The 18,453-nt window shown below is 42.5% G+C and overlaps 1 long non-coding RNA gene across 1 annotated transcript in view; it reads right to left on the bottom strand.

Moving 5' to 3' along the window:
- Positions 1 to 1,675: 1,675 nt before the first annotated feature.
- Positions 1,676 to 18,453, bottom strand: part of LOC143782654 (uncharacterized) — a 44,035-nt gene continuing 27,257 nt past the window's right edge. Inside the window, exons 2-3 of the long non-coding RNA XR_013217014.1 lie at positions 2,154 to 2,373; positions 1,676 to 2,035 (exon numbers count right to left, since the gene is read on the bottom strand). This is a non-coding gene — a long non-coding RNA (uncharacterized LOC143782654). The remainder of the gene's footprint in view (positions 2,036 to 2,153; positions 2,374 to 18,453) is intronic.

Raw genomic sequence — 18,453 nt, forward strand, 5'->3', positions numbered from 1 at the left:
GTAACATTTTCTGATCCCCGCAGCTCACGCTGAAATCCACAGACTTCTTATTAGAGCCGGAAGTTTTTGCTCAGTGTGAGAGGCCTGGGAATTTTAGCATTAGCTGCGGGAATCAGAAGATTCTATGGTGAAGAGCTAAGGGGCTGGGGAAATGAGTGGTGTGTGTAAGGATTTTTTTATGTATTTTTTTTACATATTACGTTTAACTTTATTATTATCACAATTCAAATTTTTGCACAAACAGGAAAATTTGAATTTTTTCTGATCCAATATTCTCTTGAACTGGCACATAACAATACTCTCCTCTACACAGTGGTTGCAGAGATAAGGAAGGAGAGCAAGGCTGTCTGTTATTACATGTCTCTCAGAAGCTTTGTTGATGGTGCATTTTTTTTCCAGGGGAAGAAGTGTATGCCCGGAGAGACAAAGCTCTTCTAATACTTTTTGGGCTAGAATAAATTAGAATCTAAACTTTTCCAAGTGAATACCTCTGCTACGGAAATGATAAATTAAAATATAAAAACTATATTTTACTCAACTCTACAACTACTATTCAATGATGTGGTCAGTTTACCTTGTTCATACTGGTGAACGATCCCCTTTAAACAAATCTTTCTTAGTAAAAAGTCCAAGTTTCATTGTAGATTGCAGAGGAGAGAGATTTACACTACAGATGAATTTGCATATCATTGAAACCAACTTTCTGTTGTAATTGATAAAATATGTTCACACTGACAAAAAGAAGAGATACTGCAAAATTTGAGAATTTTAATTGATATTGTTAACGTCAGTCTTAATGAACGGCTTGGTGTTGTATGATGCACCTAATTTATTTAAATGAGTTTTCCCACTAACAAAGTACATTTTAATCAATAAATCTTGGAGTAATAATAAGTTCCACAATTGTATGTGTTAAAAAATGTTATTGTGCTGAGATAATCTTATAAATGTGACAACCCCTTGAGAGAAAGTGATTGGAGCCATATAAAAGGGATGTTATGTGTTCCCCAGGATGTGTCTGGAAACATACTGAACCCGCTGGAGAGTGTTGTAATCACAGCCACAGCTGTGGTTACAACACAAAATAAAAGTAACTGTGGACTGGGTCAAATTATTTGACCAAGTCAGATTTAGGAAAACCTGATATGGCCTTTTATTTTTGGAAAGATCTGTAGGAAGGTAGTGGGATGGATCTTTCCCTCCAGTCCGGGCCTTGCAAGTGGCCCATGGCCACGATTCACATTTAAAAATGCAGATTAGGGTTGGATGTGTGATTGTTGTTTTCCCGTGCAGTAGAGCTGGAGATAATGTGTGTGTGCCTGGCTGTGTGAGGTTGAACACAGACCAGAGCCAGAAACTTGGGCAAAGCTATTACCACACCCAAGATTCCTACGATGGTGCAGGTGTCAGAGACTTGGGTAAAGCCATTACAACACCCGAGGCATCAAACTGGATACAGCTGTTACAGCTGCAAACTGGATGATAAATCTTTGAGTTTATTTTGTAATTTGGCAAATGAAGCCCTTCATGTTGAACTTACTTGGGTCACTGCCTCATTATAATGCTGGTGTGAAAGCTGGTGCCTTACACCCTTTAATATGAAACCCTTCATATTTCATGCTGTCAGCAATTGCACCACATGGGAGAGAAATGTCATAAGACCTGAGATAAAAAATAATTTATTTACACAAAAATAGTGAAGGCAACAAGAAGATCAGCAAAGCTTTACTTATCAATTAGAACACTGTAGCAAAAGGGATATTAAAATGTAACAAAGATGGAACTGCAACCATGTCACAGAGATTTCCAGGCCGACCAAGGAAGTTTTAACATCTAACCAGAAGCATCTTCTGATGAGAAGGGATTAAGAAAATTGACATGCAAATTTGCTGTAGTTAGATAAAGAAGTAGTAAGCTGGGTGTTTCCCATGACACAGTACAAAGTATACTGCAGAAGAATGGCATTCATGAGTGTCATTCACGAAGGAACTCTCTTCTAAAACACATGCCCATCTACAATTTGCCAGGTCTCATGCTGAAAAATATAAAGACAATTGGGACTCAATACTCTCGAGTGGTGACACCAAAATGTATGTCTTTGGAACTCATGGCTTCAAAGGTGAGGAGTACAAAGAAAAATGCATGGTGCTTACAGTGAAACATGGTGGTAGCAGTGTCCTTATGTGGGGCTGCATGAGTGCTGCTGGTATCGAGGAGCTACATTTCATTGATGGAATGATGAATTCTCAGATGTACTGTACTGCTCTATATTGAAAGAGAAGATGCTACCATCTGTCCATGCACTTGAGAGACGTGCAACTTTTCCAACGTGACAATAATCCAAGACACACATCGAAGGAGACTGTGGAATTTCTGAAAAAGAACAAGGTGAAAGTGATTCAGTTGCCAACTATGTCTCCTGATTTGAACCCAATTGAACACCTATGGGGAATTCAGAAGAGACAAGTTGAACATCACTCTCCATCCAGCATACAGCAGGGTTGGCAACTTTTTATTTTTTATGGACAGCTTATCAGAAAATCACGGACAGACAATATTTTTTACGGACACATTGAAAAACCATAATAAACATTTATGATTATACATAATACATATCTACAGCCCATAATTGTGATATGAAGATTCACTGTAAACAGTAAAATTACGATAATTACCGTAAAAAAAAAAATCTGTTTAAGTTTCTTCAGCCTCCAAAAAATCACGGACGCCCCAGAGTTTTTTTTTACTGACAGGGCAAAAAAATGCCCTATTTTTACGGACTGTCCAGGAATTTCAGGACAGTTGGCTACCCTGGCATTCAGTCTCTAAAAGAAGTCATTTTTGAAGAATGGAAAAATATAGATGCTGCAATATGTCGCCAACTTGTTCATCCCATGCCTAGAAGGTTTGGTGCTGTCCTTAAAAATCATGGAGGTCATACAAAATCCTAGATGCAGTTGTTGTTTTTTATGTGGGGTGTATTCATTTTTGAATCAACTAATTTAAGTAAATCTGAAAATTTTGCTATGAAAGGTATATTATTGACTTTACTTTCATGTTATGGGATAAAAACAATTTCTATGAAACTCGATCTTTCCCAAAATTAAAGAAATTGTCCCTTGCTCAGTAAGATACTGATTAAAATCTTCCATTTCAAAGGGGATATACTAATTTGTGTTGTGAACACTTTATATACTATATATATCCATAAATAAATATATATAAATAGATACCTCTTATGATATCAAATCATGGTTTCTTGTCTGTGACTGCTTAGAGGTATGCATTAGTCTCTTTTATTTGAAAAGCTTTTATAAGGTTGATAAAAATAAAAATAAAATAATCGTAGAGGGAAGTGTAAATTAGTGAACAGCTTCATAATAAATACTTAATAGGTGTTACAGCGCCAGTAACAGTGCTGGCATTGTTGGTTTGCTTGTTAAACTCGCTGTTTACTGTGGAAAGAAAAGCTGTAGCCTCTGTCAGCAGAGCCAGGAATAATACTACCAGAAACAACAGGTTTGTTGTCTTGAGTGAAACCTGCAGACCATATGATGTCACACAATGATATAATGTTCTTGGAAGAATAGCAAGCTTACGCCACACAGGACTGCTGACATTGAGAAGCCATGCTGTTCGAGGGGGGACATATCATTGGTGCAACCTGTGCAGGCGCACAGAGGCCCAAAAGGTAAGTGGGCCCATTTCTACACACAAAGCAGGTGCAATTTTGCATTTTTAGGAGCTTTTGGGCTGCAAAGGGCCCCTATATTATTCTTGCACAGGGGCCCTCTTCTTCCTGTGTCCGCCAGTGTGCTGTTCTGTGTTCTTCCCTTGTCACATAGAAATCCTTATTTAAAAAAAAACACCATATAACATCTAATGGGAAGGGGCCACTTTGAAATGGTCAGTTTGAAAATTTATGGAAAGATATTTATTTTTCTCAGTTGAAAGGAAATGTAATGTAGAATGAGGAAACGGATGTGTGAATGCAGGGCTGTCCTTACTGTAAGGAGATGGACAGATTGCCCACATTTACATTTCTCCTTGAAGAACATATGTATTGTTGTAGAAGTATTTTGATATGTAATGTGGACTGTGAAATGTGTTAATGGTGTGTGCTGTTTGACAGTAGGGAAGGTAAGAGTTAATGGTTGGGACTAGTCCAAAGTGGAAGGGGCTAAGCTGAAGGGTAAGAATTAATGTCCTGTTAGAATGTCAGAAAAGGCCCAGTGTGCATACAAAAAAGACCTAAGGTCTGATGTGAGCAGTGCCACATGACCTGGGTAACCCTAGCAAGAGTGGTAACAAGAGATAAAGGATAGCGATATCCTAGTGGAGAGCAACAGGGAGAAGGGACAGAAAGAACAGAGTGATAAATCGGAGACAGTTCGTGAGTCAGGACACCTAGCAGTACAGCTCAGAGGATAACTCACAGAGCTAACGGGCCTGGAAGGGACAGAGTACATAAAATGAAGAGAGTGACCTAGGCAAGAGTTCCAAGGCATCAGTGATGGAGAAGTTAAGTACCAACCATACTGGCAATATAGTTTCCTAGAGGGGAAAAAAGATGCAGAACTGCAGGTTGAGTAAAGAGTCTTGATAACTGAACTATTGGACAGGGTTGTGGTGAAGAATAAAGGAACATTGAAGTATAGGACAAATGAGCAAAGAGGAAGAAATTGAAACTGCGGGAAAATGCTCTGTATTGTAAAGCAATGTCCATCAAGTTGTGTGCCTTCTATTTACTGTATATAATCCCTTCCAAGTTATTGTTGAGTAAATAGTTTATGTTTGACTGGTGATCTCCCTCATTAAACTGTTAAACATCTGGTCCTGGTAATGCAAAGCCATCGGTTACATGCAGCCTACGAGAGATGTAGCGCCCCCACAGCACAAGCCCACACACCCAGCCAGGACACCCATCTTCATGTAACGTGCAAGAGACAAATACCTCGCCCACAACTAGCGCCCTGAACCGAGTTACAATTGGTGCAGTCAGCAAGATCGAGTCTTGCAGCTATAAGAGCAGAGTTATGCGGAGAAGACTTGAGTTATATAAAGGATAGCGACCATTACATGGTCTAAGATGCCACTGAGCACGAACTTTGTAATGGCGGTTAGTGTCCCCGTCCTATAGATTGAAGAGGTACCATAGACTCTGATGAAAAGGGCTACCCTTAAAGAGAAAAACTGTGTTGTTGGCTTGAGGGGAGCCAAATTAACCTGAAGGACTCATGTCAAGTTAGGAGGAAAATAAAAAGGACTCGGATGGTCATGATTCCAGAGTAATAGCCAAGTAGGACCGGCGCTGTGTCTCTCAAGTAAAAGAAAAATACTTATCTGGTCTGGTCTAAGTAATGTGCAAAAGTGTGTTGCTGTTTTGCAGGTCCTGGATGGCCAAAGAACGCCAACATTAAAAAAGGCGGAATGTAAGGAGATGGACTTATTGCCCGCATTTCTGCTTGAAGAACCTGTTTATTGTTATAAACGTATTTTGATGTGTAATGTGAACTGTGAAATGCTTTAATAGTGTTAATGGTGTGTGTTCTTTGACAGCACAGAAGGTAAAAGCTAATGGTTGGGACTAGCCCAGAGTGGGAGGGGTTAAGATGAAGGGACAGAGGTAATGTCAGAAATGGTCTAGTTTGCATATAAAGAAGACCTAAGGTCTGATGTTAGTATCTCCGCATGGTGTGGGTGTCCCTAATGAGAGAGGAGACAAAGACAAAGAATAGCGAGTGTTGTGAAATTGGATTTTGGGCTCCCCCGGTGGCCACTGGTGGAATTGAACTGGTGTGCATCATCCCCTCTGTTCACCTGTTTCCATCAGGATGTGGGAGTCGCTATTTAACCTTGCTCCTCTGTCACTTCCATGCCGGTCAACATTGTAATCAGAAGCCTTTCTGTGCATGTTCCTGCTGCTAGACAACTCCCAGCTAAGTTGGACTTTAGTCCTCGTTTGTTTTTGCATTTTGTTCCAGTTCACAGCTGTAGTTTCGTTTCTGTGTCTGGAAAGCTCTTGTGATCTGAAATTGCCACTCTGATGTTATGAGTTAATACTAGAGTCTTAAAGTAATTTCAGGATGGTATTTTGATAGGGTTTTCAGCTGACCATGAAAGTGCCCTTTCTGTCTTCCTGCTATCTAGTAAGCGGACCTCAATTTTGCTAAACCTATTTTCATACTACGTTTGTCATTTCATCTAAAATCACCGCCAATATATGTGGGGGCCTCTGTCTGCCTATCGGGGAAATTTCTCTAGAGGTGAGCCAGGACTATATTTTCCTCTGCCAGGATTAGTTAGTCCTCCGGCCGGCGCTGGGCATCTAGGGATAAAAACGTAGGCAACGCTACCCGGCTACTGTTAGTTGTGCGGCAGGTTTAGTTCATGGTCAGTTTAGTTTCCATCCTTCCAAGAGCTAGTACTTATGTTTGCTGGGCTATGTTCTCTTGCCATTGAGAACCATAACAGTTTGACCGGCCAAAAAGGGTTAAATTAATTGACAGAGAAAGGAGAGAAAAGAGAAGTCTGCTGAAGATTTTTTTTTTTTCCCTTCCCTTCAGTTCTGAGTGTGCTTGTAATTGTATCTCTTGCAAGTCTGCCTATATTGCAGCCTTTCTCTCTCTCTCTCTCTCCTTCTAATCCTGGAATGGCTCTGTGTTCACCTGTTTAAAATGGATATTCAGAGTTTAGCTGCAGGTTTGAATAATCTCACCACGAAGGTTCAAAATTTACAAGATTTTGTTGTTCATGTTCCTATATCTGAACCTAGAATTCCTTTGCCTGAATTTTTCTCGGGGAATAGATCTTGCTTTCAAAATTTCAAAAATAATTGCAAGTTGTTTTTGTCCCTGAAATCTCGCTCTGCTGGAGATCCTGCTCAGCAGGTCAGGATTGTGATTTCCTTGCTCCGGGGCGACCCTCAGGATTGGGCTTTTGCATTGGCTCCAGGGGATCCTGCGTTGCTCAATGTGGATGCGTTTTTTCTGGCCTTGGGGTTGCTTTATGAGGAACCTCAGTTAGAGCTTCAGGCGGAAAAGGCCTTGATGTCCCTATCTCAGGGGCAAGACGAAGCTGAAATATACTGCCAGAAATTCCGTAAATGGGCTGTGCTTACTCAGTGGAATGAGTGCGCCCTGGCGGCGAATTTCAGAGAGGGTCTCTCTGATGCCATTAAGGATGTTATGGTGGGGTTCCCTGTGCCCGCGGGTCTGAATGATTCCATGACAATGGCTATCCAGATCGATAGGCGTCTGCGGGAGCGCAAACCTGTGCACCATTTGGCGGTGTCTACTGAGAAGACGCCAGAGAATATGCAATGTGATAGAATTCTGTCCAGAAGTGAACGGCAGAATTTAAGACGAAAAAATGGGTTGTGCTTCTATTGCGGTGATTCAACTCATGTTATATCAGCATGCTCTAAGCGTACTAAGAAGCTTGATAAGTCTGTTTCAATTGGCACTTTACAGTCTAAGTTTATTCTATCTGTGACCCTGATTTGTTCTTTATCATCTATTACCGCGGATGCCTATGTCGACTCTGGCGCCGCTTTGAGTCTTATGGATTGGTCCTTTGCCAAACGCTGTGGGTATGATTTGGAGCCTCTTGAAACTCCTATACCCCTGAAGGGGATTGACTCCACCCCATTGGCTAGTAATAAACCACAATACTGGACACAAGTAACTATGCGGATTAATCCGGATCATCAGGAGATTATTCGCTTTCTTGTGCTGTATAACCTACATGATGTGTTGGTGCTTGGATTGCCATGGCTGCAATCTCATAACCCAGTCCTTGACTGGAAAGCTATGTCTGTGTTAAGCTGGGGATGTAAGGGGACGCATGGGGACGTACCTGTGGTTTCCATTTCATCATCTATTCCCTCTGAGATTCCTGAATTCTTGACTGAATATCGTGACGTTTTTGAAGAACCTAAGCTTGGTTCATTACCTCCGCACCGGGAGTGCGATTGTGCCATAGATTTGATTCCGGGTAGTAAATACCCTAAGGGTCGTTTATTTAATCTGTCTGTGCCTGAACATGCTGCTATGCGAGAATATATAAAGGAGTCCTTGGAAAAGGGACATATTCGTCCTTCGTCATCTCCCTTAGGAGCCGGTTTTTTCTTTGTGGCTAAGAAAGATGGCTCTTTGAGACCGTGTATTGATTATCGGCTTTTGAATAAAATCACGGTTAAATATCAATATCCGTTGCCACTGCTGACTGATTTGTTTGCTCGCATAAAGGGGGCCAAGTGGTTCTCTAAGATAGATCTCCGTGGGGCGTATAATTTGGTGCGAATTAAGCAGGGGGATGAGTGGAAGACCGCATTTAATACGCCCGAGGGCCACTTTGAGTATTTGGTGATGCCTTTTGGTCTTTCAAATGCCCCTTCAGTCTTTCAGTCCTTTATGCATGACATTTTCCGTGATTATTTGGATAAATTTATGATTGTGTATCTGGATGATATTTTGATTTTTTCGGATGACTGGGACTCTCATGTCCAGCAGGTCAGGAGGGTTTTTCAGGTTTTGCGGTCTAATTCCTTGTGTGTGAAGGGTTCTAAGTGCGTTTTTGGGGTTCAAAAGATTTCCTTTTTGGGATATATTTTTTCCCCCTCTTCCATCGAGATGGATCCTGTCAAGGTTCAGGCTATTTGTGATTGGACGCAACCCTCTTCTCTTAAGAGTCTTCAGAAATTTTTGGGCTTTGCTAACTTTTATCGTCGATTTATTGCTGGTTTTTCTGATGTTGTTAAACCATTGACTGATTTGACTAAGAAGGGTGCTGATGTTGCTGATTGGTCCCCTGCTGCTGTGGGGGCCTTTCGGGAGCTTAAGCGCCGCTTTTCTTCTGCCCCTGTGTTGCGTCAGCCTGATGTTGCTCTTCCTTTTCAGGTTGCGGTCGACGCTTCTGAAATCGGAGCTGGGGCAGTTTTGTCGCAGAGAAGTTCCGATTGTTCCGTGATGAGACCTTGTGCCTTTTTCTCGCGTAAATTTTCGCCCGCCGAGCAGAATTATGATGTTGGGAATCGGGAGCTTTTGGCCATGAAGTGGGCTTTTGAGGAGTGGCGTCATTGGCTTGAGGGGGCTAGACATCAGGTGGTGGTATTGACTGACCACAAAAATCTAATTTATCTTGAGTCCGCCAGACGCCTGAATCCTAGACAGGCGCGCTGGTCGTTGTTTTTCTCTCGGTTTAATTTTGTGGTGTCCTACCTGCCGGGTTCTAAGAATGTTAAGGCGGATGCCCTTTCTAGGAGTTTTGAGCCTGACTCCCCTGGTAACTCTGAACCTACAGGTATCCTTAAGGATGGAGTGATATTGTCTGCCGTTTCTCCAGACCTGCGGCGGGCCTTGCAGGAGTTTCAGGCGGATAGACCTGATCGTTGCCCACCTGGTAGACTGTTTGTTCCTGATGATTGGACCAGTAAAGTCATTTCTGAGGTTCATTCTTCTGCGTTGACAGGTCATCCTGGAATCTTTGGTACCAGGGATTTGGTGGCAAGGTCCTTCTGGTGGCCTTCCCTGTCTCGAGATGTGCGAGGCTTTGTGCAGTCTTGTGACGTTTGTGCTCGGGCCAAGCCTTGTTGTTCTCGGGCTAGTGGATTGTTGTTGCCCTTGCCTATCCCGAAGAGGCCCTGGACGCACATCTCGATGGATTTTATTTCGGATCTTCCTGTTTCTCAGAAGATGTCTGTCATCTGGGTGGTGTGTGACCGTTTCTCTAAGATGGTCCATTTGGTTCCCCTGCCTAAGTTGCCTTCTTCTTCCGAGTTGGTTCCTCTGTTTTTTCAAAATGTGGTCCGTTTGCATGGTATTCCGGAGAATATCGTTTCTGACAGAGGAACCCAATTCGTGTCTAGATTTTGGCGAGCATTCTGTGCTAGGATGGGCATAGATTTGTCTTTCTCGTCTGCTTTCCATCCTCAGACAAATGGCCAGACCGAGCGGACGAATCAGACCTTGGAGACATATTTGAGGTGTTTTGTGTCTGCAGATCAGGATGATTGGGTTGCTTTTTTGCCTTTAGCGGAGTTTGCCCTCAATAATCGGGCCAGCTCTGCCACCTTGGTGTCTCCTTTTTTCTGTAATTCGGGGTTTCATCCTCGATTTTCTTCTGGTCAGGTGGAATCTTCGGATTGTCCTGGAGTGGATGCTGTGGTGGAGAGGTTGCATCAGATTTGGGGGCAGGTAGTGGACAATTTGAAGTTGTCCCAGGAGAAGACTCAGCTTTTTGCCAACCGCCGGCGTCGGGTTGGTCCTCGGCTTTGTGTTGGGGACTTGGTGTGGTTGTCTTCTCGTTTTGTCCCTATGAGGGTTTCTTCTCCTAAGTTTAAGCCTCGGTTCATCGGCCCGTACAAGATATTGGAGATTCTTAACCCTGTGTCCTTCCGTTTGGACCTCCCTGCATCTTTTTCTATTCATAATGTTTTTCATCGGTCATTGTTGCGCAGGTATGAGGTACCGGTTGTGCCTTCCGTTGAGCCTCCTGCTCCGGTGTTGGTTGAGGGCGAGTTGGAGTACGTTGTGGAAAAAATCTTGGACTACCGTGTTTCCAGACGGAAACTCCAGTATTTGGTCAAATGGAAGGGATACGGTCAGGAGGATAATTCTTGGGTGACTGCCTCTGATGTTCATGCCTCCGATCTGGTCCGTGCCTTTCATAGGGCTCATCCTGATCGCCCTGGTGGTTCTGGTGAGGGTTCGGTGCCCCCTCCTTGAGGGGGGGGTACTGTTGTGAAATTGGATTTTGGGCTCCCCCGGTGGCCACTGGTGGAATTGAACTGGTGTGCATCATCCCCTCTGTTCACCTGTTTCCATCAGGATGTGGGAGTCGCTATTTAACCTTGCTCCTCTGTCACTTCCATGCCGGTCAACATTGTAATCAGAAGCCTTTCTGTGCATGTTCCTGCTGCTAGACAACTCCCAGCTAAGTTGGACTTTAGTCCTCGTTTGTTTTTGCATTTTGTTCCAGTTCACAGCTGTAGTTTCGTTTCTGTGTCTGGAAAGCTCTTGTGATCTGAAATTGCCACTCTGATGTTATGAGTTAATACTAGAGTCTTAAAGTAATTTCAGGATGGTATTTTGATAGGGTTTTCAGCTGACCATGAAAGTGCCCTTTCTGTCTTCCTGCTATCTAGTAAGCGGACCTCAATTTTGCTAAACCTATTTTCATACTACGTTTGTCATTTCATCTAAAATCACCGCCAATATATGTGGGGGCCTCTGTCTGCCTATCGGGGAAATTTCTCTAGAGGTGAGCCAGGACTATATTTTCCTCTGCCAGGATTAGTTAGTCCTCCGGCCGGCGCTGGGCGTCTAGGGATAAAAACGTAGGCAACGCTACCCGGCTACTGTTAGTTGTGCGGCAGGTTTAGTTCATGGTCAGTTTAGTTTCCATCCTTCCAAGAGCTAGTACTTATGTTTGCTGGGCTATGTTCTCTTGCCATTGAGAACCATAACAAGCGAGATTCTAGCGGAGGGCAAGAGGGAGAAGGGACTGAAAGAACAGTGATCATTTGGAGATGTGTCCTGGGTCATGATTACCAGAATTTAAAACTCACAGAACTATCGAGCTTGGATGGGACAGAGTACGTAAAACGAAGAGAGTGTCATGGATGGAGATTTCAAGGCGTCAGTGACAGAGAAGTTAAGTACCAGCCATACTGTCAATATAGTTCCCTAGAGGGGAAAGAAGACCCACAGGTTGAGTATAGGACTCTTGCTAACTGTACTGTAGCACTAAGATGGCCTGAGGTGAATTAGAAGGGAACTTTGTAGCATAGGACAAACGAGTACAGAGGAAGGAATTGAAACTGTCTGTGGGAATTTCGTATTGGAAAGGAAACGTTCATCAAGTTATGTGCCCGCTATTTAATGTATACAATCCCTTCCAAGTCATCTTTGAAAAAAAACTTTATTTTTGACTGGTGGACTCCCTCATTGAACTGTCAAACATCTGGTCCTGGCAAACAAAAGTAATCGGCTATATGCAGCCTGCAACGGCATAGCACCCCCAAAGCACACGTCCATACACCTAGCCAGGACTCCCACCCTCATGTAACGTGTCGGGGCACAAGAGATGAGTACCTCGCCCACGGCTACCCCCGTGCTATGTTACATAACTTTGCAGGATTCTCTGTGCAGTGCCTTATTTATCATTCTATATACGATTTATGGACAAATACAAATAATGGTGATAACCATTAATTTTTGGCATACCCCTAGATAGTTCCCAAAGAGCAGAACCATATGACAAATACCACTTCCTCACATGTGCTTAAGATGCAATGCTATTCAGTACCTTTTAACATAAACTATGTTTTGGGGTACATTTTAAACATGGGATCTTATAGGTGATGGATACCAGATATACATCCGTCATAAGCATTGATTAAAAAAGACGTCATAGAAAGTGTTTCAATAACTTTTTATAATGCATCAATTAGAAGGGTGGCATTATAACCTATAAATGATGGATGCCTATGACTAAAAGTGGCTTTTCATTGCCTAGCAGTTTTGAGGTTACAGACAGCCATGGAGACCGGTAATGTGTCCTTATCAAAATACTGACATATGTCTGGTGGGATTAGAAAAGATGGACTTAACATTACAGAACAGAAAGCAGCACTGCTGACCTCGGTGACTCTACAGTGATATGGACATGGCTAATTGGGGTGGTCTGACACACCTCAGACAGCAGTATAATAAATAACTGCAAGTCCTGCAGACTGTGTATTACAAGGAATTCATGGAGACAACCACAAGGGTGATGACATGGGAAATGTAGACTGGGATCACTCTCTTGTGGGACAATGCATCTTAAGTACCCTGCAATATCACACTCATTTGACATCCTATGAGTGACGCATATAATGTATATAGTGACAGACATTAAAGGAACTTCATCATCATCAACTTAAAAATGTTGATCTACATCCAACTCAATGCACTGATCTTTAACTTTTTGGTAATATTTATACTGAGGCACAAATAACACTATCCTTTCTTCTTAGAAATCTAGTTTTTCACCCTCAATTAAAATTTCCAAGATAAAAAGTAGACCGTGGTCATTAGACAAGTGTTGATGGGCTACATGTAAGCCAATTTTCAATCATCTAATGGACCGTTTAGACAGGACAACCCAAATTCTATCCACACAGAATTATTGTTGATATGATCATTCTGTGCTCATTGGTTAGCATCCTCATCGACGCCACATGTCCTGTACTGCTGAGAGTAATGATTTTTAACCCGGCTAAAAAATAATCACACTAAACAAACAGGAATTTTGCTTGTTTGTCCTGTAATTGCCGATCGGTTTAGAGGGGCCGATAGTTGGGAGTGAACATTTCTACAAATGCTTGTTCACCAATTCATCACATCAAAATGAGTCTTATCTCTGGAAGGCCAAGAACAATCCGATAATTTATTTGAGAATTGTGCAATACACTTTTTTTTCCTGAAAAAGGGACTCTAGAACACTTACTAATGAGTTCCACCACCGTTCACAGAGCATTGCCGGGGGCTTCAGCTTCTTGGCATGACAAACAGATTGATATTTATTTTGCCAAAATGTACAAACAGCTGTCTGATGATTTTTCTACAATTAATTACTTATCTATTTAAGATAAATGGACAGAGTTCTCAACTAATTAGAAAAAGTAAACCACAAGTGAAAAAAAATTATATGGAAAGGTAGGAAATGTTACTTGGAGCCAAGAAAAAGGAATGCAAAGAATTATGTTTGTGTTTATTTATTCCACCTGAATATAGAAGTGACACAAAAAAACTCCATGTCTATGGGTCCAAGACATCAGAGATAAGTGAAAGCTTCATATTTTTTTCATTCCATCCTGATGATTCTGAGAATGTTTTCTCGACATATTGTACTTCATGATAGTGGTAAAATTTCTTTGATATGACTTGCGTTTATTTGTGAAAAAAATGGAAATTTGGCGAAAGTTTGCCAATTTTCCAAATTTGAATTTTTCTGCCCTTAAATCACAGAGACATGTCACACAAAATAGTTAATAAGTAACATTTCCCACAGGTCTACTTTACATCAGCACAATTTTGGAACAATTTTTTTTTTGTTAGGAAGTTATAGGGGTTAAAATTTGACAAGGGATTTCTCATTTTCACAACAGAATTTACAAAACCATTTTTTAGGGTCTACATCATATTTGAAGTCACTTTGAGGGGTCTCTATAATAGAAGATACCCAAAAGTGACATCATTCGAAAAACTGCACCCCTCAAAGTGCTCAAAAACACATTTAAGAAGTTTATTAACCCTTCAGGTGCTTCACAGGAATTTTTGGAATGTAAAAAAAAATGAACATTAGATCCAAATGTTTTTATTTTGACAAGGGTAACAGGAAAAAATGGACTCAAAAATTTGTTGTGTAATTTCTCCTCAGTACTCCAATACCCATATGAGGGAGAAAACCACTGTTTGGGTGCATGGCAGAGCTCGGAAGTGAAGGAGTGCCATTTTGACTTGAATGTAAAATTTCCTAGAACAGTTGGCGAACGCCATGACGTGTTTCAAGAGCCTCTGATCCCCCACAAGTGACACCATTTTGGAAACTAGACACCTCAGGGAACTGATCTAGATGTGTGGTGAGCAAATTGAACCCTCAGGTGCTTCACAGAAGTTTATAACGTTGAGCCACGTGATCATTGCCATGGTGACCTGAAGTCATCATGACAACATCTGGGTCACCAGAGCTAGCAAAGTTGCTTGATCGTGCTCAGTGCATGTGCAGCACCCCAGGTGAAGGTAATGTCATGCGCAGAGGCAATGGAGTTCTCTTTACCAGGTAAGGCACACGCATGCAACACATTCTGAATCCAGGCCAGGAGGGGGAGCTCAGGACCCGGATTCAGGGGAGCTTCCCTAGGCTATGGTTCCTGACCTAGAGGAGGAGCGAGGGAGTTGGTCCTTGAAGACCAAGGAGAACAGACGTCCAGGAGAGACGCAGAGCAGACAGAGAGGCCTGGCAGCCACGAGGGAGCTGCAGCCTCTGGAAGGAGTGAGAGAACCTGAAGGGTTGTTGTATGTGGAGTAGCCGGAAGGGAAGGAGCATAGGAGAGGAACAGAGCTCAGAGGGGAACTGTGGCAGGGCAACCTCAGAGCTGAAGCGCAGTAGCCCGGAACCGGGAGCCCAAGGCTTTTGTGGTACTCTAGGACACAGAGCAGAACTGGAGGGCACGACACTACACGTTACCTGCCAGCACCATGCCTGAGACGCAGCAGCACCTGAGGAGCCCGGGGCATGTTATAGTCCCTGTAAAAAGGCTCAAGCTGCCCATCATGCAGGTACCTGTCCCAGGACAGGGGGAAACTGGAGGACCCTGTAGGAAGCTTCAGGCAGCAGGGACCTCACCTTTAATGGCATTAGTTGGAAAGGCTCATGGACCTCTATTGGAGAAGGGAACCCTCTGTTGCCACTGAACCGGCAGGACCACCATCATCCATGCCTGGTACTCTGGACTGTGGCCTGTCACCCATAGTAAACCAGGTAAGGACTTACAGCTTGTCTCCTCCATTTATTTACTGGCTATACCATCCACGCCCTACACCATAGGACCCCTGTGGACCCCGCTTCACCTGTGGGAAGTGTAACACCTGTGCTGCCGCAACATCCCCCAGGGGACCCCCTTTAATGCAGTGTCGGTCCTACTACTGACCAAACTCCACAGGTGGCGTTACGACAAACTTTGAACATTTTCCCCTTTAACGTTGAGGCCCAGGGCCACGGACTGGGTCGCAGCCACCATGACATCCCCCTTGCGACCGGACCCGGTACCGAGTACCCCACTGCCCTGGGGGCGACTCACATGATGCAGGCTATACAAGAGATTAGCCTGCAAAAAATTCAAATCCCATAGTGAGACATAGTAAAAAAGTAAAATAAAAAAGTGAAAAAAAAATTGTAAAAATATATTAAAAAATTATAAAAAAGTTATATATATATATATATATATATATATATATATATATATATATATATATATATATGTTTTACCCATAAATAAATATTTTTATGGAAAAAAAAATATAAACAATAAAAGTACACATATTTGGTATCACCGCATCCAAGATGACCCGACATATAAAACTGTCAAACCAGTTAAAACTTGCTTTATCATCAAAAGGGGAAACAAAAAGTGGAATTAAACGCGATAAAAAAGACGTATATAAATAAACATAATACCGCTGACAACGTCATCTTGTCCCGCAAAAAACAAGCCATCATAGAGCTCCATCAGCAGAAAAATATAAAAGTTATAGCTCTCAGAATAAAGCGATGCCAAAATAATTTTTTTCTATAAAATAGTTTTTATTCTCTAAAAAAATGGTAGCAATAAAAAACATCAACTCCTTCCGCAAAAGACAAGCCCTCACATGACCCTGTCGGCAGAAATATGAAAAAAGTTTAGCTGTCTAAATATGGCAATGCAAAAACTAATTTTTGCAGAAAAATGTGTCTTTTAGTGCATGACAGCAGCCAAACATAAAACCTGATGAAAACCTGGCATCATTGCAATTACACTGACCCAAAGAATAAAGTCGTCTAATCACTTATAACACACAAGGAATGATGTAAAAAATAAATTTAAAAAATTCTTCACCTACTGTTGATTTGTTCATTCTGCCACCCAAAGATCGCAGTAAGGCTCAGCTCACATTTACCTTGCGCTCAATGCTGAGCGCTTACACTGGGGTTTCCATGTAAGTCTCTAAAATACATGATTCAGACGGAACCCCCTGCAGAAGATTCCCAATAATGTGGCAGATGGAGACACTGTGGACGCTATCTGACCTGTGATGCAATGGTGTCCGTCTTTTAAGGCGTGCATAAAATTGCAGTCGGTCATAGTTTTGTGCACTTCTGAAAAGAACAACACTGCTGAACAGAGGCCAGAGTGACTCTGCTGCCTCATTATAGTGAATGGATCCCTCTGAGGTTTCATCTGAATCATATTAATCAGAGATTTTGGTGGAAACTCCAATGTAAGTGACCAGCGTAGAGCTCCGGATAAGTGTGATCCCAAACATTATGTAAAATGTTCCCAATAAAAGCTTCAACTCAATCCACAAAAAAGCAAGTCCCCACTCAGGTCTGTCATCTGTTAACAGAAGTATAGGGGTTTCCAAGTAACTAGTAGAACAAAGGCTCTGGAAAAGCTAAATGGCTTTTTACCCTCCAAAAGAAATTCAGCAAATTTTGTGCTCCCAAATCCCAATGCCCCCTCCCTTCTGAGCCCCAGTGTGCATAAACAACATATAGCATCCGCATATTTGGCATTTCTGTAGCAATGAGTGCCTGTCTAATTTATTGGTGTTTGTCTCCAGAAGCATGAGCTGGGCACTACAACGTACTGGTGACTACAGCATACTGATCACTACAATGGCAGTTGCAAATTTCACTCAGCAACATTCACTGCTGCTTGTTTCTGGAAAACACCCATGGAGTCAAAATCATCACTATACATGTAGATAAATTCCCAAAAGGGTATATTTTCCAAAATGGGGTCATTTTAGGGAGGGGATTCTGCTCTCCTAGCACTTGGTGGCTCTGTATATGGAGCCACAAACTATTATAGGAAAATCTGTGAATAGCTCTCAGTTCCTCCCGAGTCTCTCTGAATGGCTAAGCAGTAGTACTGTACAGCCATATATGAGGTATTGCCACATTCAGTAGAAATTGTGGGACAAATTATGGTGCAATTTTTACCCACTTCTTGTGTGAAAATGTAAAATCTTGGGCTAAAACTACCGTATATACTCGAGTATAAGCCGAGATTTTCAGCCCATTTTTGGGGGCTGAAAGTCCCCCTCTCAGCTTATACTCGAGTCATACCCAGGGGTCGGCAGGGGAGGGGAGCGGGGGCTGTCTAATTATACTCACCTGCTCCTGACGCGGTCCCTGTAGGTCCCTGCTTCCCCGGCGCTGCAGCTTCTTCCTGTACTGAGCGGTCACATGGTACCGCTCATTACAGTAATGAATATGCTGCTCCACCTCCCATAGGGGTGGATGTTATGATCCTGGTGGTAGGATCTCAAACTGACCTGACACATATACCCTGAATATATAGGACAAGTTCTGGGGATGTGGAAGCTATACTGACCGCAATCCTGATCCTATCCAAACACACTAAAGGCAGCTGTGGAGCGTTACCTGAAAACCTAGACACCTCGTCACAGCCTGAGAAACTGACTACCCCTAGAGAGAAAGCAAAGACCTCACTTGCCTCAGAGAAATATCCCCAAAGTTTTAGATAGCCCCCCACAAATAATAACGGTGAGTTAAGGGGAAAACACAAACGTAGAGATGAAACAGGTTTAGCAAATGAGGCCCGCTAATACTAGATAGGCAGATAAAGATAGGTGTCTGTGCGGTCAGTACAAAAACTATCAAAAGTAAACCACGCAGAGA

The sequence above is a fragment of the Ranitomeya variabilis genome, chromosome 6 (assembly GCF_051348905.1).
Source record: "Ranitomeya variabilis isolate aRanVar5 chromosome 6, aRanVar5.hap1, whole genome shotgun sequence".
In the NCBI taxonomy this organism is placed as follows: Eukaryota; Metazoa; Chordata; class Amphibia; order Anura; family Dendrobatidae; genus Ranitomeya; species Ranitomeya variabilis.